Here is a 23,550-nt window from a genome sequence, read left to right on the forward strand (position 1 = left end):
CCTTTGGACAAGTATCCACTTACAGGTCAGACATTCTAAATGGAATTGTGACCCTAGTCTATCATTAGATTAGGCCAGTTTCCAGGTTTAGCTCCCCTGGTCAGCCCTCATCTATGACAGAGCACTACCACCATCACCCCTAAGTTTGCCCACTGCTCAGTCCTAACAGCCCTATGATTACAGATAAGCTTAATACTAGAGGACTCCATCTTGGCCTCTCCAGTCCAGTCCAACATCTTCTCTGATCCATATAGCTATAACAGCCTTTTGCTAATTGTTACTAACATTCTACCAGGGCTTCACTGGTGGTTCAGCAGCAAAGACTCCACTTGCAATGCAGAAGACACAGGAGACATGGGTTTGATCCCAGGGTTGGGAAGATCCTCTGGAGGAGGACATGGCAACCCACTCCAGTATTCTTGCTTGAAGAATTCTATGGACAGAGGAGCCTGGCGGGCTTCATTCTATAGGGCTACAAAGAGTTGGTCACTACCGAAGTGACTGAGCACACACACCAGGGTCCAAGAGCACCTGGATTTCAAAAAAAAACTGTAAACCTTCTCCTCTGAAATAGGCCCAATTGCATATATAATACTGTACATAATTTTAAAAGGTTCCCCATGAATTCCAAGTTAAAAACCCCTGATATCTATAACGGGGACTCATTTTTAAAAAATTAAATACATATTCCACACACACTCACACACTAAGGGGTACTCCTGCTAGACTCCCTTGCAACTTGAGATCTGTATGTGCTCTAGGTTTCCCAAGGAGGAACACTCCTAAGGAGTTCAGAAGGAGAAGGAAACAAGGAAAAGCAACCAAGTAAAAACAGGCCAGCCCATTCAGCAATGATGGCAAGCAAGACAATGATTCTTCTGGTACCAGCAGCAAAAGCCAAGACTTCTCATTCAGCACTTCCAAACTTGAACAAGGCACCGTGCTTCTGAATCCAGAGATGGCCATGGCTCCCTCGGCAAGCCAGCTGAAAAGTGTGGTTCCAGGAGTTGGTTCTAGAAACTCAGCTAAAGTCTATTCTTTCCTCTCTTCTAATCCTCAAACATCCTATATTACAAGTTAATAAATCCCCTTCTGCTTAAACTAGCTGTGATGATTCTGTTATCTGCCACTCAGAGAGCCCTTTCCAATATGTGGGCCAAGTAAACAGAACACCTGATATAAATATTTAAATATACTACCAAAACTGGCCTTAAAATATAGACCTTTGGTTGCATAACAATTGTATGTACTTAGTGCCACTGACCTATACACTTAAAATGGTGAAAATCGAAATTTTTACATTATATACATTTTATCTCAGTAAAGAAATATTATTTTTCTAAACATCCCCCCGAAATTTGTATTTCAGCCAAGGAATCAAGAACCCTTAGAAAACCTTGATTTAGTCAACTTATTCCTGTTCCAAGAGTATCAAGCAAGAAAGTCATTTATTCTCTAAGTCTAGCCTCTTGGTCTCTAAGTACAAAGACTGGAAGAAATCTCAACATACATTAGATAAATCAGACACTAAAATTCTGCAGTGGGTGAAGTGGAGGGTGGAAAAGGAACAGGCAATATTTGTTGCAAACTTACTATGTGACCATGATAAGCCAAGTGCTTTCCATATATCCTCATTTAATCCACGCAACAACAACACCCACCCAACCTCATTTATAACAATGCTTCAAGGTAAATGTAACTAACTTTTCTTACTTATGAGAAAATGGAGGAAGAAGAGCTGAGCAACTCGCCCAAGGTGCACAGCTATTGACTGCTGGAGTAATGACAGATCAAGATCTGTCTGACTCCAAAGCCCTGGCTCTGTCTATACGACATTTCTCTTACTGCCTGCCACAGCCACAGTGCTCAGCAGGCAAGGGCTAATTAAATTATCCACAGTGATGGAATCATCGCCCAGCCAGGAAAGCAATTCTTGAGAAGTGTCACCTAGACCATTAATATAGTATGCCCTGTAGAGTCAAGTGTGATGTTCAAATAGAGAAATAACTAGATGATGATGATGATAATAGCATCCAGCTACCATTTGCTGAGTGCCTATTATGCTTTAAGTGCTCCATATACACTACTTCATTTAATCCCCTGAACATCCCAGTAAGAAATGCACAGTAGGTGTTACCTTCATTTTACAACAGAAGAAAATGAGATGCAGAGATTGAGAACTCTGCCAAAGATTACACAGCAAGTTAAGTTCACAGCCACAATTTGAACTCATGTCTCTATAATGCCCAAATGCATGTGTGGGGACCAGAACTTATATTACCTTTTCTCTTCTAAAGAGCCAAACACGGGCCTTATACGGTAAACATTCAGTAAACCAGCAGTTTTTACTTTGAAATTAGGGACACCTGCCAGTGAAAGGATCCGAACTCCTTTTCTTCACACTTTCAGCCTAGCCCATCTCTCAATTCTCCCCACCTCAAGGGAGAGAAAAGAGCTACAGACAACCACTAAGGCTTGCTCTGTCAACCCGCACATACTGTTAGAAATTATACAGACTACATGATCCCAAGAGAACTGTATGAAAGCGAGGAAATTATCTGCAAGGCGTCTGATTCAACGGGACCAAGGCGAGACCTGAGAATCTGCAAACCCAACAAGCTCCCAGGTGATACTGCCTCCAGACCACGCTAGCTTCAATTACCATCCTCAGACTTCTTTATGTCCACCAAGTTCAGTCACCAAAGAGTAACTAATGACAAGCAGGAAGATGCCATTCAACTCCCTTTGGTACAGGGAGGCTTTATAATGGAGATACATGAACAAGCTGGCTGGGTGGAGACTATGCAGGAGACCACACAGTCCAGATCCAGACAATCAATGGGTCCTCAATGAATCCAGTAAATGTCTGAAACTATCAATGACACATGTAAAATGCATTTCTAAGAGGTTATAGGGTAGGGTGTGGGGGTAGAGGGAAGGGAATAAAATTTGAATAAATAAAATACAATTTGAATAAAAGGAGTAAGATTATAAATTATATAATAAACATGTGGAAACTCAGCACAAAGAGAAAATATTGCCCTAGCCCAGTACAAAACTTTAGATAAAGTCTAACTTCTAGAAAAATAGCTTTATTTCCCAAATAAACCACAGCAGCATAAAAAGTTAACAGCAATGGGAATTCAGTGTATTCCCAGATGATAATAATGAGCTGCAAAAGGTCAAGAAAACTTAAGACAGAACATACACAATGATGGAGTCACTGTTCTCTTTTATTTACAAACAGAGAAAGGAACTTATTTATTTAGTATCATTATGACAGACCCACCCATATATGGAAATAGTAGCTTGTGTAGTTAACTCAAAATATGGTCCAAACCACATGTGCTGGACTACAAGGAAAATCCAGTCTCATAAAGCAAAAATACCACTACTTAAAATTACATGCTAGCAAAATTAACATTTTGTCCTAAACAAAAGCTAGGACATGATTTTGTTTTTGTTTTAATTCAACAGATATCAGGACACTCTACCAAGATACCATATCAAAAATAAAAACCAAAAAAGCAATTATAACAAGAAAGAAACTGACATAGTGGGACTGATATAATGGGGAAAAATGGAAAATAATCTAAATGTTCATCAACAGCAAAAAAGATAAATGGGGATATAATCATAAAACAATATAATATAGCTCTAAAATTCACTGAACTATAGGGGAGAAAAGGATAGTTAGGGAGTTTGAGATGGACATGTACACACTGCTATGTTTGAAGTGGATAACCAACAAGGACCCACTATATAGCAAAGGGAACTCTGTTCAATGTAATGTGGCAGACTGAATGAGAGGGATGTTTGGGGGAGACTGGATACATGTTAATAATTATGGCTAAGTCCCTTTGCTGTTCACCTGAAACCATCACAACTAAGTTAATCGGCTGTACTCCAATACAGGCTTCTTCCCAGGTGGATCAGTGATAAAGAATCTGCCAGCCAATGGGGGAGGCAGAGGAGACAATGGTTCAATCCCTGGGTCAGGAAGATCTCTTGGAGGAGGAAATGGCAACCCACTCCAGTATTCTTGCCTGGAAAATCCCATGGACAGAGGAGACTGGTGGGCTACAGCCCATGGATTGCAAAGAGCTGGACACAATGAGGTGACTGAGCACATGCACATATCCCAATACAAAATAAAAAGTTTTTTAAAAATAATTTTAAAATTAATAATAAATAAAATTGAATTCACTGAACTATTTAGCAGTGGAATTAGGGGCTGAACTGTATCTCCCCAAAATTCATATCTTGAATCCCTAACCTCCAGTGCTTCAGAATGTGACTACACTTCTAAAGAGGGCCTTTAAAGAGGTGATTAAATTAAAATGAGTCAACTAAGGTGGGCCCTAATCCAATATGACCAGTGTCCTTATAAGAAGAGGGAATTTATATACAAAGAGACATTAGAGATGTTCACCCACCCACCAAGTAAGGACAGTGACCAGCAAGAAGCTGGCCATCTGCAGGCCAAGAAGAGAGACCTCAAAATAAAGCAAGTCCACCATCACCTTGATCCTGAATTTTCAGCCTCCAGACTGTGAGAAAATGAATGTCAGTTATTTCTACCACGCAGTCTATGGTATTTTGTTATGTTAGCCTATCCCTTCTCCAGGGTATCTTTCTGACCAGGAATCGAACCAGGGTCTCCAGCACTGCAGGTGGATTCTTTACCAATTGAGCTACGACAGAAGCTCATGCTGGCCCACAAGGACTAATACAAATGATCCCAAACTCAAACATTCATAAGAAACACCTGGAGGCCTTACTAAACGCAGACTTTGGGGCCCTTCTCTCAGAGTTTCTGTTCATTAGGTCTGGAAAGAGGCCTGAAACAGACCTAGTTCTCAGGGATGCATGTTCTTGCAAGGGCCCCGCTCTTGATGTAATGTTCTGCCATTACAATCCCCAAAGGATTAATAGTTTGAACACTGGTTCTAGTATTGGCATTTTGCACTGCTATGCATAAATTGGCTCAGCAGTAAAGAACCCACCTGCAATGCAGAAGACCTGAGTTTGATCCCTGGGTTGGGAAGATCCCCTGGAGGAAACAGCAACCAACTTCAGTATTCGTGCCTAGGAAATCCCATGGACAGAGAACCCTGGCAGGCTACGGTTCATGGGTCACAAAAGAGCTGGACATGACTTCGGGACTAAACAAACAACAAACAAAACACAAATGTGGCCAGTTCTGGCCTCAGAATTTTTATTTCCAACAAATTCCCTGTGATCCTAAATTTGCTGACCAGGTACCACATTCTGCTAAACCATCTGCTGAACCAGGTAAGTCTAAAAACATAATACTGGGGAAAAAAGAGCAAGCTGCAAAAGAACAAGTATAGATGTCATTTATATAACATTTTGTTATGGATGTGGTATTTCACTTCAGTTCCGTCTGACTCTTTGCGACCCTATGGACTGTAGCCCACCAGGTCCCTCTGTCCATGGGATTCTCCAGGCAAGAACACTGGAGTGGGTTGCCATGCTCTCCTCTGAGGGACCTTCCCAACCCAGGGATTGAACCCCATCTATTATGTCTCCTGCATTGGCAGGTGGGTTCTTTATCACTGGGAAGCCCTTTGTAATGGATATTATATATGTATAAAAAGAAGCATGGCAATGTAAACACCCAATTCAGAATACCTGCTATCTCTAAGGCCAGTAAAAGAACAGAATTAGTGATCGGCACCACAGAGAGCCTCAGCTCTGTCTACAAAGGTCTATTTCTCAAGTGAATGAAAAATAAAAAATTGAAGTAAACATGGCAAAAAGGTTCAGTTTTGAAAGAGCTGAGAGTTACATTGTGTTACTCTCTATACATTTTTGCACTTTTCTGTAAATTTAAAGCACTTAAAAATTTTTCAAAGAGAAAAGAACCTTAACTATTATATAACTCTGGTACCATCGACAATTGAGTAAAATATTCCATTCAAAATTTTAAATTTTACCAGTTGGAAGAACAATTCCACTTATGAAAAAAAAAACACAACTTCACGATAACCAAGATATAAGGTTACTTGAAGCTTGAGAATCATAATTTAAAAGACTAAATAGATATAAATCCACTTCAAATGAACACATCTAAAAATTTACTAACATACTATGGAAATTAAGAATATTAAAAATGAGAACTACTATCCCTTAGAAATAATGGTAACTGTGACATTCAGGTTCATTTGACTCTAGTATATCTTTTGCATGAAATGACAAAAATAAATTTTAAGCTGTTTTAGAGAGGCAGACAAAACATAACAGGTGAAATTTCTATAAACCTACAGAAAATAATAGGAAAAGGTTAAATTAAAATGAAAGGAACAGAAATAAATCTTAGAAAGAAAATTTCAATCTAAAAAATATAGAATAAATACAAATTTCATAAAAATAACTTTTAACTATTAAAATAGCCAATTGTGTGTTAAAATATGAATAATCAGCGCTGCTATTTTCATTTTATTGGGAATATAAAATGGAAAAACTTTTCAGAAAGAATGTAAAAACATAAATCAAGGGTATTAAAAATACTCACTCCCTTTAATCCAGTAATTTTCTTTCTAGGAATATATCCTATGGAAAAAATCAAAATAATGAAAACAAACATTCACACGTGAGCATGTTAATCATAACATTAGTAGTATAGAAAAACTACCCAAACTAAATAAATCACAATGCATACATATGATACAATATAAAATTAAATAAAAAGGAAGATTATAAGATTACACACACTATGATCTTAACTATCAGTTCAGGTCAGATGATCAGTCATGTACGACTCTTTGCATACTTAAAGGACTGCAGCACGCCAGGCCTCCCTGTCCATCACCAACTCCCGAGTTTACCCAAACTCATGTCCATTGAGTCGGTGATGCCATCCAATCATCTCATTCTCTGTCATCCCCTTCTCCTCCCAGCTTCATTGTTTCCCATCATCAGGGTCTTTTCAAATGAGTCAGTTCTTTGCATCAGGTGGCCAAAAGTATTGGAGTTTCAGCTTCAGTATCAGTCTTTCAAATGAATGTTCAGGACTGATCTCCTTTAGGATGGACTGGTTGGATTTCTTTGCCGTCCAAGGGACTCTCAAGATTCTTCTCCAACACCACAGTTCAAAAGCATCAATTCTTTAGAGTCCAACTCTCACATCCATACGTGACTACTGGAAAAACCATAGCCTTGACTAGACAGACCTTTGTTGGCAAAGTAATATCTCCGCTTTTTAATATGCTGTCTAGTTTGGTCATAACTTTTCTTCCAAGGAGTAAGCGTCTTTTAATTTCATGGCTGCAGTCACCATCTGCAGTCATTGTGAAGCCCAAAAAAATAAAGTCTGCTACTGCTTCCCCATATATTTGCCACGAAATGATGGGACCAGATGCCATGATCTTAGTTTCCTGAATGTTGAGCTTTAAGCCAACTTTTCACTCTCCTCTTTCACTTTCATTGAGAGTCTCTTTAGTTCTTCTTTGCTTTCTGCCATAAGGGTGGTGTCATTTGCTTATCTGAGGTTATTGATATTTCTCCCAGCAATCTTGATTCCAGCTTGTATTTATCCAGCCTGGCATTTCTCATGATGTACTCTGCATATAAATTAAATAAGCAGGGTGACAATATACAGCCTTGATGTACTGCTTTTCCTATTTGGAACCAATCTGTTGTTTCATGTCCACTTCTAACTATTGCTTCTTGATCTGCATACAGATTTCTCAGGCGGCAGGTCAGGTGATGTGGTATTCCCATCTCTTTCAGAATTTTCCACAGTTTGTGGTGATCCACACAGTCAAAGGCTTTGGCATAGTCAATAAAGCAGAAATAGATGTTTTTCTCAAACCCTCTTGCTTTTTCAGTGATCCAACGAATGATGGCAATTTGATCTCTGGTTCCTCTGCCTTTTCTAAAACCAGCTTAAACCTCTGGAAGTTCACGGTTCACGTACTGTTGAAGCCTGGCTTGGAGAATTTTGAGCATTACTTTACTAGCATGTGAGATGAGTGCAATTGTGCAGTAGTTTGAGCATTCTTTGGCATTGCCTTTCTATGGGATTGGAATGAAAACTGATCTTTTCCAGTCTTGTGGCCACTGCTAACTTTTCCAAATCTGCTGGCATATTGAGTACAGCACTTTCACAGCATCATCTTTTAGGATTTGAAATAGCACAACTGGAATTCCATCACCTCCACTAGCTTTGTTCGTAGTGATGCTTTCTAAGGTCCACTTGACTTCCCATTCCAGGATGTCTGGCTCTAGGTGAGTGATCACACCATTGTGATTATCTGGGTCGTGAAGATCTTTTTTGTACAGTTCTTCTGTGTATTCTTGCCACCTCTTCTTAATATCTTCTGCTTCTGTTAGGTCCATACCGTTCTGTCCTTTATTGAGCCCATCTTTGCATGAAATGTTCCTTTGGTAATTTTCTTGAAGAGCTCCCTAGTCTTTCCCATTCTACTGTTTTCCTCTATTTCTTTGCACTAATCACTGAGGAAGGCTTTCTTATCTCTCCTTGCTATTCTTTGGAACTCTGCGTTCAAATGGGTGTATCTTTCCTTTTCTCCTTTGCTTTTCACTTCTTTTCACAGCTATTTGTAAGGCCTCATCAGACAGCCATTTTGCCTTTTTTGCATTTCTTTTTCTTGGGGATGGTCTTGATCCCTGTCTCCTATACAATGTCATGAACCTCCATCCATAGTTCATCGGGCACTCTATCAGATCTAGTCCTTTAAATCTATTTCTCACTTCCACTGTATAATCGTAAGAGATTGGATTTAGTTCATAACTGAATGGTCTAGTGGTTTTCCCTACTTTCTTCAATTTAAGTCTGAATCTGGCAATAAGGAGTTTGTGATCTGAGCCACAGTCAACTCCCAGTCTTGTTTTGCTGACTATATGGAGCTTCTCCACCTTTGGCTGCAAAGAATATAATCAATCTGATCTCAGTGTTGACTATGTGGTGATGATCTTAACTATGGAAAACTATAAAAGTTCAAAGAGAAAAATGAAAGGAAATACACAAAAATATTAAGTCTCCCTCTGGATGATGGATGATTTGCTCCTTAGCTTATTTTCTATAACATATATATATATATATTACTTTTACAATTAGAAAAATAGAAATTTAAAAATACCGGCACTTTCATTAAATATAAAACATTTCAAACTAAGGTATCAGGGCATTTAATAAGTACCTTAGCTGTTATTTCAAGAAATCCTTGAAACATTCATTGCAGTAAAAAGTTGATTATATCTAAGAAGATACAATGTACCTTTCCAAATGTAGACATTATTTAAGAAGCCTTTCATAGCACCTCCCTGGTGGTCCAGTGGTTAAGAATCTGCCTTGCGAAGCAGCGAAACACTGGCTTGATCCCTGGTCCAGGAAGATCCCATATGCCTCGGAGCAACTAAGCCTGTGTGCCACAACTATTGAGTCAGTGTTCAAGAGCCTGGGAGCCACAACGACTGAAGACCACGTGCCTTAAAGCCTGTCCTTAAAGCAAGAGAAGCCAGTGCGATGAGAAGCCCACACATCCCAACTAGAGAGTAGCCCCTACTCTTCACAACTGGAGGAAAGCCCGCACAGCAACAAAGAACCAGCACAAAAATAAATAAATAAGCAAAAGTTAAATTTCAGAAAAACTTGACCAAAAAAAAAAAAAGTCCTTCATAGTTTACTTCTAATTCCTTTCAAAGGCACCCACAGTTTTCTAACATCAAAGTGTATATACATATCTAAAACTGGTTTTCTAATCAATCATTCTATATCACAATCAACATTCCAAATCACATATTTTCACCTGCCTAATGATAATGGCTGAGACCCCAAGACCTCCCAGTCACTGAGCTGTCCCTTACAAACCACTCTAAGGAAAGTTATCACCTTGACTTTGCAGGTGTATGAACTCAGGCTAAGTAATTGTCTCAACATCACACAGCTAGAAAGTGGCAGATCCGGGACTTAAACCCTGGTTATTCAACAGAAGTACATCACAGCACCTTTCAATAAAGCTGACATAACATAAAATCCTGGTTTGGGTTTTTTGCAATTTTAATTCTGTCTCCTAAGGAAAAAAAGAATTAAAATTGCAAAAAACCCAAACCAGGATTTTACATTATGTCAGCTTTATTGAAAGGTGCTATGATGTACTTCTGTCTCCTAAGGAAAAACAGGAGAAGGCAATGGCACCCCACTCCAGTACTCTTGCCTGGAAAATCCCATGTACGGAGGAGCCTGGTGGGCCGCAGTCCATGGAGTCACGAAGAGTCGGACACGACTGAGCGACTTCACTTTCACTTTTCACTTTCATGCATTGGAGAAGGAAATGGCAACCCACTCCAGTGTTCTTGCATGGAGAATCCCAGGGACGGGGGAGCCTGGTGGGCTGCCGTCTATGGGGTCTCACAGAGTCGGACACGACTGAAGCGACTCAGCAGCAGCAGCAGCAGCAGCAAGGAAAAACAAGGACAGAGTTCCAGAAAAAAGATACAATTACCAGAAAATGTAATTAAAGAAGCTACCTATTAATCATAGGAAAAGATTTCAATCTGTATCTTTATCACGTACTTTGTACACTTACCTATTGAACACTGACCCCACACACGTGAATCACTTAGCTTAAGGTCAGAGATAAGAGAACACTGGCAAACAGGTAAAGAGCTGTGACAAGCTGTTTTTTCCAAAAACAGCCACAGCAATATTTCCTGTCCCACAAGCCCTTTCAGGGGCTTGCCACACCCTCACCCAAAGTGGGGAACAATTTCCCCTTCAGCTTAAGTTGAGCAGGGCTTTCTATCAAGGAACAGAATGACTCAGAAGTAATACTGCATGATTTCCAAAGGCAACAGAGAAAAGGCAATACAGTTGTCCCTCTGCATCTGTGGCCTCCACATTCTCAAATGCTACCAACCACAGATCAAAAATATTTGAAGAAAGAAATAAATTCCAGAAAGTTCTGAAAAGCAAAACTAGAATTTGCTCCAAATGGGCAACTATTAACATGGCTTTTTATATTGTATTCACAACTATTTACATAGCATTTACATTGTATTAATTACAACTGATAATTAGAAATAATCTAGAGATTATTTAAAATATACAGGATGCAAATACTACACTATTGTATATACAGGACTTGAGCATCTCCGGATTTGGGGATCCTGGGGGTGGATACCAAGGACCACGGTGTAGGCTCTTTCCCTGTCACTCCAGCTCTGGCTCACTGTCTCCTCCCTCCCTCCCATGCTTCTCTCCCTCTCTATAATACAGTCCTTGTCCCCTCTTCCCTCTCTCTCACCCTTCCAATCTAGTCACCATTCTGTGAGGAAACCCAGGTAACGTGGGAGGGCTACAAACAGGTGTCCGAACCCCAGATTCCCAGTTGTTATCTCAGCTGACAGCCAGCATCAGCCAGCAGACATGTTCCTGAACAAGCCTTCAGATGACTCTGGCCTTCCCTTTGAGCCACACAGCTGACCCAAAGGGCAGCAAAGACAAACCGTGCTACACGAAGACTTCACATCACAGACTCCAGAGAAAAGTTAACGTTTTTAAGTTACAGTGGTTTGTCAAGTAGTAAGAGGTCACCAAAACAGACATTTGGTGCTGATTTCACAGCAAGTTAAAAAGTTTCGATCATTCCATACAAAACTTGTACAACTTTGGCAATAATCCTCTTTAAATTAGCTAAACCATAGTCATCCAATGGCTCCTTTGACTTCAGATGGGTCTCTGGAAACTTGAACCTTCAAGGCTGCCTGATTCTCCATTGAGAGTCAAAGTCTATAGCATGTTGAAATAAAGTTTCACTTTAAAGGTTGGTGTCACATCTTTTCAGGGGGAGGTTCTAAGCAGGGATGCCAAGAAACTTCCCTCTAGAAGATAGATGTGGCACGCATGTTTTATCTGATACCACAAAATACACTTGTAGAAAGTTATCATCTATTACCAGCGCTCCCTAGAGCAGAGTATTTCCACAAAGTAATTAGACAATGTACATAGAGAGGATGTACACAAAGTACCTATAGGGACTGCAGAGAAAAATCGTGCAGAGTGAAACAGATACACACAGAGTTGAGCGGCAAGGGAAAGAACAAGAAAACACTGCACTTCCGATGCACTGTAGGCCAGAGTACTGTTTATTCACTGCCTTGCTGTTGTTCAGTTGCTCAGTCATGTCCAACTCTTTGTGACCCCACAGAATGCAGCATGCCAGACGTCCCTGTCCTTCACTCTCTCCCAGAGTTTGCTCAAACTCATGTCCATCGAGTCAGCAATGCCATCCAGCCATCTCATCCTCTGTTGCCCTCTTCTCCTTCTATCCTCAACATTTCCCAGCATCAGGGTCTTTCCCAATGAGTCGGCTCTTTGCATCAGGTGGCCAAAGTATTGGAGACTCATCTTTAGCATCAGTCCTTCCAATGAATATTTACTGTTGATTTCCTTAATTTATATTTTTATATAGCTTCAAATGCAATTTCTAATCAAATGAGCTGAAATAAAAGCTTCTCCTTTTCGATGGAAATACAACGTAATTTTACCAACTACAAAACTTTTCAATGATGAGGTATGCATGAAGTCAACTAAATACAAATAAGAATAGAAACACTGAGATTAGTTTACTTCATAGATTTAGGAAAGAATTTTCAAATGATAATGGCAAGTATCACATTAAAAAGTTAACCAGTTAGTTATCTATCGATTAATAAGCAAATGATAGACTGTAAAATGTTCCTTGATGACAAAATACATTAGCAAAAGGGAAAGTTGCTCAGTCATGTCTGACTCTTTGTAACCGCGTGGACTATACAATCCATGGAATTCTCCAGGCTAGAATACCGGAGTGGGTAGCCTTTCCCTTCTGCAGGGGATCTTCCCAACCCAGACATCAAACCCAGGTCTCCCGCATTGCAGGCAGATTCTTTAACAGCTGAGCCCATAAGGGAAGCCCAAAATACATCAGACTGGTAATCAAATATAAATTCCATGAATATGAGCCAAAAAAAAAAAAAAGCCTTTGTGTTTTAGGCATAGTTTTCACTAGCACAAGACCTTTCTTTTTTAAAATCTTTTTGAGTGTATCTCTGTGTTTGTGCGTGTGCACACACACACATGCCACACACATGTGCATGCTCAGTTGTTTTTTTTTTTAATCTTCTTTGAGACTCTTTTTTTTTTTAATTTTTTTTAAATTTTATTTTATTTTAAAACTTTACATAATTGTATTAGTTTTGCATGCTCAGTTGTATCCGACTCCTATACCCCCAAGGACTATAACTCACCAGGTTCCTCTATCCATGGAATTTTCCAGGCAAGAATACCAGAGCGCGTTTTCATTTCCTACTCCAGGTGATCTTCCCCGACCCTTGTGTCCCCTGCACTGGCAGGCAGATCCGTTACCACTGCAGCACCTATAAAACTCTTTTGACAGTACAATGAAACCCAAACGTTTCCTTTCAGTTAAACCTAGGTCTCTCACAGCTCTAACCACCTAATAAAATCTTATTCAGGGTCACAGACTATAGGAAATACAATCATCATTATTGCAAAATTCTTCTATTCTCCTTCATTAACTTCTGAACATATGATATATATTCATCAGGTTGTTAGGGAACCATTGACTAAAACCACCCATCTTGGCTAGGCATGATGATAACCACTTGCATAAGTTGTCTCACAACAAGAGGTCCAGGTAAGGAACACAATGCTGTTGCTGAAAATTGACCTGCAGAATTCGAGAAGGGGCCAAAAGGAGGGAGGAGACTCCGGTCCACATATCCTATCAACCTCGCAGAAACATCTGTGCTGAAATCCATCCTGGCTGAGAGATGCGCATACCACCAAGACACACCTTGAGTAAGACCAAATATGGGCCAGACAAGAGACAACCTAGAAACTAACCCCATCACCGTAAAACCTAAGACTGTGAGCCACATGGCAACGCAGTTCTTCTGGGTTCCCCTAATCAACTTCTCTTCACCCCAGGCATCTGTTCCCAATAAAGTCTTTTGCTTTGTCAGTATGTGTGGCTCTCTGGACAACTCATTTCCGAGTGTTAGACAAGAGCCACTCTTGGGACCTGGAAAACCCTTTTCAAGCGACAACACAAGTTACTAAACTGTGTGTCATACACAATGGATGTAGAATTCACGGCCAAAACGATTTATATCCAGTCCTCTGATGGAAATAATATTCCCCAAATATATGAACTTCAGATGGAAAACAAAGAAAATGAATCCAAAAGTTTATCTGCTATCCCTCCTTCTTTTGAGGGAAAAACTGTACAAAAAAATTTACAATCTTTAAACCTACAAAACGATAAAGAACAATGAAAACCCACATGAAGATTTAAAAACACTTTTTAAAATCAAATTTTAAGATGAAATTATCCTTTACAGTCCATATCTGCTGTGTAAAAGATTATGGAATCTAATAACTTTTAAGGGTTGGTTTGATTTAATGGGAACTAAGTTGAACCACTAGACCATTCAGGTACGACCTAAATCAAATCCCTTATGATTATACAGTGGAAGTGACAAACAGATTCAAGAGATTAGATAGTGTCTGAGGAACTACGGATGGAGGTTCACGACACTGTACAAAGGCAATGATCAAGACCATCCCCCAAAAAAAGAAATGCAAAAAGGCAAAAAGGTTTTCTGAGGAGGCCTTACAAACAGCTGAGAGAAGAAAAGCCTAAGGCAAGCATGAAAAGGAAAGATACCCTTTTAAATGTAGAGTTTCAAAGAAAAGAATAGCAAGGAGAGATAAGAAAGCCTTCCTCAGTGATCAGTGCAAAGAAACAGAGGAAAACAATAGAATGGGAAAGACTAGGGAGCTCTTCAAGAAAATTAGACACCGAGGGAACATTTCATGCAAAGATGGGCTCAAAAGGACAGAAATGGTATGGACCTAACAGAAGCAGAAGATATTAAGAAGAGGTGGCAAGAATACACAGAAGAACTATACAAAAAAGATCTTCACGACCCAGATAATCACTATGGTGTGATCACTCACCTAGAGCCAGACATCCTGGAATGGGAAGTCAAGTGGGCCTTAGGAAGCATCACTATGAACAAAGCTAGTGGAGGTGATGGAATTCCAGTTGAGCTACTTCAAATCCTAAAAGATGATGCTGTGAAAGTGCTGTACTCAATATGCCAGCAAATTTGTTAAAGTTAGCAGTGGCCACAGGACTGGAAAGGTCAGTTTTCATTCCAATCTCAAAGAAAGGCAATGCCAAAGAATGTCCCAACCACCATACAATTGCACTCATCTCACACACTAGTAAAGTAATGCTCAAAATTCTCCAAGCCAGGCTCCAGCAATACATGAACCGTGAACTACCAGGTGTTCAAGCTGGTTTTAGAAAAGGCAGAGGAACCAGAGATCAAATTGCCAACATTTGCTGGATCATCATAAAAGCAACAGAGTTCCAGAAAAATATCTATTTCTGCTTTATTGACTATGCCAAAGCCTTTGAATGTGTGGATCACAATAAACTGTGGAAAATTCTGAAAGAGATGAGAATACCAGATCACCTGACCTGCCGCCTGAGAAATCTGTATGCAGGTCAAAAAGCAATAGTTAGAAGTGGACATGGAACAATAGACTGGTTCCAAATCAGGAAAGGAGTACGTCAAGGCTATATACTGTTACCCTGTTTATTTAACTTATATGCAGAGTACATTATGAGAAATGCCAGGCTGGATGAATACAAGCTGGAATCAAGATTGCTGGGAGAAATATCAATAACCTCAGATAAGTAGATGACACCACCCTTATGGCAGAAAGCAAAGAACTAAAGAGCCTCTTGATGAAAGTGAGAGAGGAAAGTGAAAAGTTGGCTTAAAACTCAACATTCAGAAAACTAAGATTATGGCATCTGGTCCCATCATTTCATGGCAAATAGATAGGGAAGCAGTGGCAGACTTTATATTTTTAGGCTCCAAAATCACTGCAGATGGTGACTGCAGCCATGAAATTAAAAGATGCTTGCTCCTTGGAAGAAAAGCTATGATCAACCTAAACAGCATATTCAAAAGCAGAGATGTTACTTTGCCAACAAAGGTCCGTTGAGTCAAAGCTATGGTTTATAGTCATGTACGGATGTGACAGTTGGACTATAAAGAAAGCTGAGCACAGAAGAATTGATGCTTTTGAACTGTGGTGTTGGAGAAGATTCTTGAGAGTCCCTTGGAGTGCAAGGAGATCCAAGCAGTCCATTCTGAAGGAAATCAGTCCTGAATATTCATCGGAAGGATTGATGCTGAAGCTGAAACTCCAACACTTTGGCCACCTGATGTGAAGAACAGACTCAATGGAAAAGACACTGATGCTGGGAAAGATTGAAGGCAGGAGGAGAAGGTGACGATAGAGGATGAGATGGTTGCATGGCATGATCGACTCGATGGACATGAGTTTGAGTAAACTCCAGTAGTTGGTGATGGATGGGGAGGGAGGCCTGGTGTGCTGCCGTCCATGAGGTTTCAGAGAGTCAGACATGACTGAGCGACTGAACTGAACTGAGCTACAGTTAAATCCAATCAATTTAAAAGGATAAACCTTGTCATTTTATATCATTTCTAAAGATAATTTACACAAATTATCAAATAATTCCATTTCAGAAACACTCAAACTAACAAATGACCATACACATAAACAAAATGCAGCACAAAGCTATGTCTATAAAACTGCCAAGATATTTTACAAAAATTAATCTAAGTTGATCATTTTTGCTTGTGTGTGTGTATATATATATATAGTTACTGAATACTAAATAGGGAAATAAATAAACAGGCAAATCATTCATAAAATGAGTGATCAAACAGTTAACTATAGTACTCAAGCACCAAATGACAGTATAAATGAATAAAAAAAGACTATAGTTTTTGTCACACATCTATTCCAGAACCTAAGAGATAAACCATAGGGACTCCTATAGTATACAGATCCAAATGGGAAGCACCTGCTTCCAATTGTCTAATATATATAGTATCTGCTTCTTTGGATGGAAAACCTCTAAGAGGAAACCGCATTATACTGTGTGTGCATGTACACATATGCTTAATGCTCTCACAAGTTGTACTAAAAGACATTACATGGGTCACAAAATTCAGCAAGAACAAATCTGGATGAATATCAAGACCAGCATTAATGATGCATCCTTGGTAAGGCTCTACACAAAGAACTGATTTGAACATAAAAACATTCTTCAGTCTTTCTTGTGTTCACACAGCTTGCTTTTCAAACTTGACTAAGTGAAGACTTCAATGTTGTCTGAAGAAAGAAACAGTATTTTCACTGATACTTTGAATATGATATCATCTCTCTAGGCCTTGAATCCCTGACCTCTGGGTAAAACAAATAAATCAATTATTTCATATTTTAAAATATATAATCTTTATCTACCTACATACTTGATTTCCAGCCTGTAAGAAGAGTACGAATATTTATTTTCCTATTTGCAATAATAAACATTACTCGTAGTGGACTAAATATGTCTCCAAGTCTCTTGGCTTTTCAACTCTCATGAAAGTTTAAGTTGACCATTAAGAAATCCTTAACCATTACCAAATCCAGTTCTTTCATAAGGGACAATTTAATGGCCCTATTTTGTATCATGTACCTCTGAGGTCTGATGAAGACTAAGGGCCCTTTCCAGAGAAATACCTACTTGAGTACAGACAGACAAGATTTTACATAGCAATGAAGTGGGGGCAGGGGAGGTTATTTTAGACTTTCTTAAAATCTGATGAACTTTGACTTACCTTGCTCACTTTCTTCAAGACCACAGCCTAAATCTGTATACTAATCTCCACCCCAGTTCCTACCTACCAATAGGATAGGGTTCCTGTACTTCTTGTTCATAATCCTTTAACTCTCTTACAAATTAGATGACTGTATGTATCATGGTGTACTATTTTGACTGATTTTCTCATTTTCTTCTCCATTGGAATGTGAGCTCCTTAAGGCCAGAAACTGTCAGATCCTGTTCTAAAACTTCAGCAACTGGTACCACACTGTGAAAAAAAAAATTAAGTATCTGTCTTTCAAATAAAGCCATGAGTTGATAATTGTTGAAGATGGGCAATGAGTACAAGCAGAGTAGGGCAGGAAGGATGTTTCATTCTACTAGTCTGTCTCCTTTTGTATATATTTGAAAATTTTCACATATTAAGGGGGAAAAAGTCTAGAAAAAAAGCTCTACAGCTATATACGAATAACTTTCACATATTTGAATACACCTAAAAACAAACTACACTTGTTCATTATGCCTGAGAGAACTAGGATCAGTGATTAGAAAACAAAATTCTGGCTTCACATAAGAAAGAACTCTCTAATAACTAAAGGTATCTGAAAATGAAGCTGGCACTGGGCTAGGTACAGACATACCTTGGAGATCTTTGTAGGTTCAGTTCCAGACCATTACAATACAGCAAATATGGCAATAAAGTGAGCCAAACAAATTTACTGGTTTCCTAGAGTACATAAAAGTTACATTAATGCTATACTGTAGTCTACTGTATACAATAGTGTTATGTCTAAAAAAAATAATAATGTTACATATCTTAATTTAAAAGTACTTTGCTCCTCTGCTCAGTGTTATGTGGCAGCCTGGATGGGAGGGGGTCTTGGGGGAGAATGGATACATGTGTATATATGGCTGATTCCATTTGCTGTTCACCTGAAACTATCACAACACTGTTAATCAGCTATAATCTAATACAAAATAAAAAGTTCAAAACCAAAAAGAGCCAAAAAAAAGTGCTTTGCTAAAAAATACTAACCATCATCTGACACTACAGGGTTGCCACAAATCTTCAACTTGTTAAAAAGCATAGTGTCTGCAACACACAAGAAAAAGAAGTACAATAAAAAGAAGTATACCTGTATATTCAAGCAGGAGATGGCCATTCAAAATGGATTACTATTAAAAAATGAATTCTAAGGGTTAAGCTTAGGGTTCAGATCTGTGAATATGTGAAAACATAGTTTATATCTTAAAAGAGATACACAGAAGTCAATATAATGACTACTGATTTCATAAAACAGCTACAAAGAATGAAGTCCTTTCTCAAAACCAATTACCTCTCTAGCCTCATTTCATGGGCACGCACGCACTCTGGGCTCCAGCTTCCCCAGCCTTCTGACAGGTCCTCAGTGCGCTCGGTGGTGTCCACTGCACTTGCTGCTCCTACGGGAATGCTCTTCACATAGCAGCTAAGAAACACTTCCTTGGGGAAGTCATCCCTACCTGACCAGATTATGCTCTCTGACAACCACAGTTCTTTTCCAGAAAACAGAGACCCCATGTTTTTGCTCACCACTGTATCCCTAGGGCCTGTCACAGAGTCTGGCACATTGTAAGTGCTCAATAAATATTTGTTGAATGGATGAATGAATACAACATTCCCTATGAACCTAGCATTTTCATAAATTATGATCTAAACTGAATACAAGTCAACTTACCAAAATATAATCAAGCTATTTCTTTATCACAAGTGATTAAACTATCTCCCTAGAGGCCAAGGACAATAAGAAAACAGCTAGCTCCCAAGAGAATCTTTTATACTTGTTTTATTATGAAAATATAACACATTTTCAGTAACTTTTAGCTTCACAATACACACAAAAAATTTGTTTCTCAGAATTCTTTTAAGATTCTGACAAGCCAAATGATTCTCAAGTCAAACAGTGGGTTATTAAGCTGAAAGAATTTATTGTATGAATGTGAAGTCTAATTAGGGCATTTAGTTAAGAAGCAGTGAAAGATTTAGGACAGATGGACAACCATCAGGTCATATAAAATATTTCCAAATATGTGTTTATAAGAAATATATGAAAATGCCCAGCATAGGGATACTCTCTGTTGCTAAGAAACACTGAACGTTGATAACTAAATTGTCCTTCTTACAAAGGTCAACAACAATCATCTCAATTATCAGTGCAATTCCTTTTAACTATTCATTCTTAAAAACCTTTATAAAATATACTAAACAAAAAGACGTACATGGTATTTAACACTCAGAATCACTGATGTATATAATGTATAGAGACAGTGGTATTTTACTGACTTCCATCAAAAGTGGTTTTTCAAGACAAAGTTACGAGATCCTACTTTAGTATTAAGAATGTGCGAACAAAATTAGATTAAAAGTACAAAAAAATTCTATCCACACCAAATCTATCACTATGGCTAATATACAAAATATTTGAAATTCCAAACAAATTCTAACAAAGCAAAACACTAAGTTTTAGGACTATTTTATCCTTAATTGGGAGAAATTACCCACCGTCATCTTATTCAGAACTCTGTGTTACCTGATAAATCTGAATTAGAGCCAGCACTGCACTATGTTGAAATCCCTTAGACTCAACCCTGCTTCTAATAACTTTTAGCTTCAATTCTGGACCCAACATGAACTTTCACCCAGGTCATCCACTCCATTATTAGTACCAGTCCTGGGCTCAGTCCCTCCTCCACTTCAGAAAGAAATGACAATCTAAGGAAAAGATGAAGGGAAACCTTCCTACCAAGTAATGAACTCCAAAGAGTGATTATTTTTCAATGAAATAAATAAAATTTACCTTGGAGATCCCAGAATGTGAATATGGAACATGTAAAAGATTTAGCCTAATGCCTGATTTTCTCAGCATAAAAACAACACATTACATGATTTTCTAGTACCCCAAATCTATATATTAGAAGGCACAACACCCTAAAACTCCTTTTTTATTATGAAAATCTGCAAACACACAGAGCAGTAAAGACTTTAATGTACCATATCACCTTGACAACGATTATCAGCACCCTGACAATTTTATTTCATCTATAGGAAATCTACTCTTGAACATTCAAAAGCACACTGAATTGAGATACACTTTTAAAAGTGTACTCAACATGTTGACCATGCAGAAACAGCAGGTTTCATGCAAAAACTTTATTTTTGTCTCTTACTGGTCCATTAAACACATTCAGCAGTAAAACAACCTCTGCCCTAGAGAAAAAACTCGTAATTCTCATGACTTTCTTGTCACTAAGACGTTACAGAAAATCATATGATGACTTGAAATGGTAAGTCTCAGTTCAGTAATTTAAAATAACTAGTCTCAGGCAGACAACTGGGGAAATTTGAATATGGACTACGGACTATATAACATTATCATATCAATAGTAAATTATTGGGTGTGACAATGCATTGTGTAGGAGAATATTTTAATTTTTAAAATAGAAAAGTTAAACTATTTAGGAGTAAAGTGTCATTTTCAAACGGTTCAGGCCCACTCCACCGGCCAAAAAAATTATGCTGTATATATACTTGTAGCCAAATATTACTGACTGGTAAAAGGTATGAGGTGCTTACTAGATAATTATTTCAACAGTTATATAAGCTTAAAATTTTTCAAAGTTTAAAGACTATATCCAAATAACAGTCAGAACTCCAAAGTACAGTAAACACTAAAACTTATGTTACCTTTTCAGCTAGGGCCTGCAGAGCTGGCCATTGTTAGTCAGGGAGGGAAGGAACAAGAGCCTTCTCTTCTCACAAGTTTCTCTTCTGCCGTCTTTCAAGTTTTCTGAGCCCACCCAGATCAAAGACAGGGAGGGGAGGAGGGGTCAGGCGTAACAGTATAGTTCTTACTTGACTGCTACTGTACCAACAAGACCCAATGTTATATGAAGATGGCAAGTGTTTAATGCTGATTTTCCTTCTCTTGGGAAGAGTCTATGCATTCATCTATGAGTATGATCCTCCAAGTACAAGACTCTGCCAGGGATGGTGCTCTCCCTTGGCTAACGTAACAGCTCCCTCTCAGTGTCCCCTCAGTTTCTGACCTCTGGCCATACATCCAATTCCTTACTGCGAGGATCTTCCTTCCCTGGCAGTAAACTTTCTTGGGAAGGATTCCTTTTCAAATAACACCAGGGTGATAGTCATATTCTGTGATACATACATACACTTCTGACCTGCTGGGAGAAAAGTGTGTGTTAGTCGCTAAGTCATATCTGACTCTGCGAACCCATGGACTGTAGCCTGCCAGGATCTTCTGTCCATAGAATTCTCCAGCCAAAGATACTGGAGTAGGTTGCCATTCCCTTCTCCAGGGATCAAACCTGGGTCTCCTGCATTGCAGGCAGACTTTTTACCACCTGATCCACCAGGAAGAGAGCAGCGCAATTATTTCTCAAACCCAGCCCAATTGCCAAACAACCCTTATGCTTTCTCAGGCATGAGTCAAGAATCAGTCCTTTGTGACCTCAGACCATGTACTACAGGTGAACTCCTCTCACTAAGCTTCATGAAGTATTCTGATGCCTATCTTGTAAGAGGTAGGGCTAAAACACACAGCACTTCAATGACACTCTGAATTTGCCTAATGAAATCTCTCCCTCTTTTGATATCCTCTATGTAATAAAGGGATTCAAAGATCACAAAATTAGCTTGCCACAACTCTGTATATGCTACAGCACTTCCTTGGGATATAGCAGTATCTGTTGAATACTGATATGTCAACTCAAAGTTCCACTCCTTCAGGACGCATGTCTTTTTTTATCCTTTTAGTGCCAGCACTAGCACTCAACACATCATGGGTCCTCAAGAAAATGTTTTTTGAGGGGATGATCTCAACAAATGACAGCAGGTATAAATAAGTGTTAGAGTACATAAAATTAAGCAATGACGGATGACTTTCACTATCTGAAGAACTATCTGAAAATAGACTGCTCAGTGAGCGAACATTGGGCTAAGCAAAGCACATTTGGTCCTCCCTAATTTATACACCTAGATATAGGCCTGCTGCTGCTGCTGCTGCTGCTAAGTCGCTTCAGTCGTGTCCAACTCCTAGCGACCCCATGGACTGCAGCCCACCAGGCCCGTCCATCCATGGGATTTTCCAGGCAAGAGATATAGGCCTATGAAAACCTAAAAGGGCAATCAGACACCCAAGTGATCCTCCTCTGTTCATGATACCCATCTCCACACTTACAGCATACAGAAAATACTCATGTGTTTACCATTTGTATACAGGTCACTGAGGGCTTAGTTGGTTCACCCTTGCTGACAGAAATAGTAACTATCACGCTGACCAACAAAGGTAAAGTTAAAGGACTCGCATAAAAGTTGAGAGAGAAAGGTATGGATTATAACAGAGGATGAGTAACTGCCTACAGCAAACCCCCCCAACTCCCACAGCCGCCCTTAACTCCACCCCCTCCCTGACTGTACTGAGTGAACACCATTTAGAAGAAGTAAGAGCCCCTCTATTTCTTTCTGTTTCCTACTTTAAAACTATAGCCATGCAAAAAGATCTCTGCGAGGCAGCACGATGCCTGCAGGGGCTTCCCCAGGGGCTCAGCAGTAAAGGATCCACCAGCAAAGCAGGAGACACAGGAGACCTGGGTTCGATCCCTGGGTGAGGAAGATGCCCTGGAGAAGGAAATGGCAAACCACTCTAGTATTCCTGCCTGGAGAATCCCACGGAGAGGAGCCTGGCTGGCTGCAGGTAGAACAGTCTTAGATATAGTCACTCAACAAGCCACACTGGAGAGC

General features: G+C 39.3%; 1 protein-coding gene across 11 annotated transcripts in view; it reads right to left on the bottom strand.

The window, feature by feature from the left end:
- The window catches only part of GTDC1 (glycosyltransferase like domain containing 1), a 429,626-nt gene that overhangs the window by 383,490 nt on the left and 22,586 nt on the right, over nucleotides 1–23,550 (bottom strand). Inside the window, exon 1 of one of the 11 annotated variants that reach the window (XM_070389899.1) lies at nucleotides 6,539–6,561. The exons of the other annotated variants lie outside the window; for them this stretch is intronic. The gene's annotated coding sequence lies outside the window, so the exon portion shown is untranslated. Of the gene's footprint in view, nucleotides 1–6,538; nucleotides 6,562–23,550 lie in introns of those variants that run through there. 11 annotated transcript variants of the gene reach the window in all.

Source organism: Bos mutus, chromosome 2, assembly GCF_027580195.1.
Source record: "Bos mutus isolate GX-2022 chromosome 2, NWIPB_WYAK_1.1, whole genome shotgun sequence".
NCBI classification, from domain to species: Eukaryota; Metazoa; Chordata; class Mammalia; order Artiodactyla; family Bovidae; genus Bos; species Bos mutus.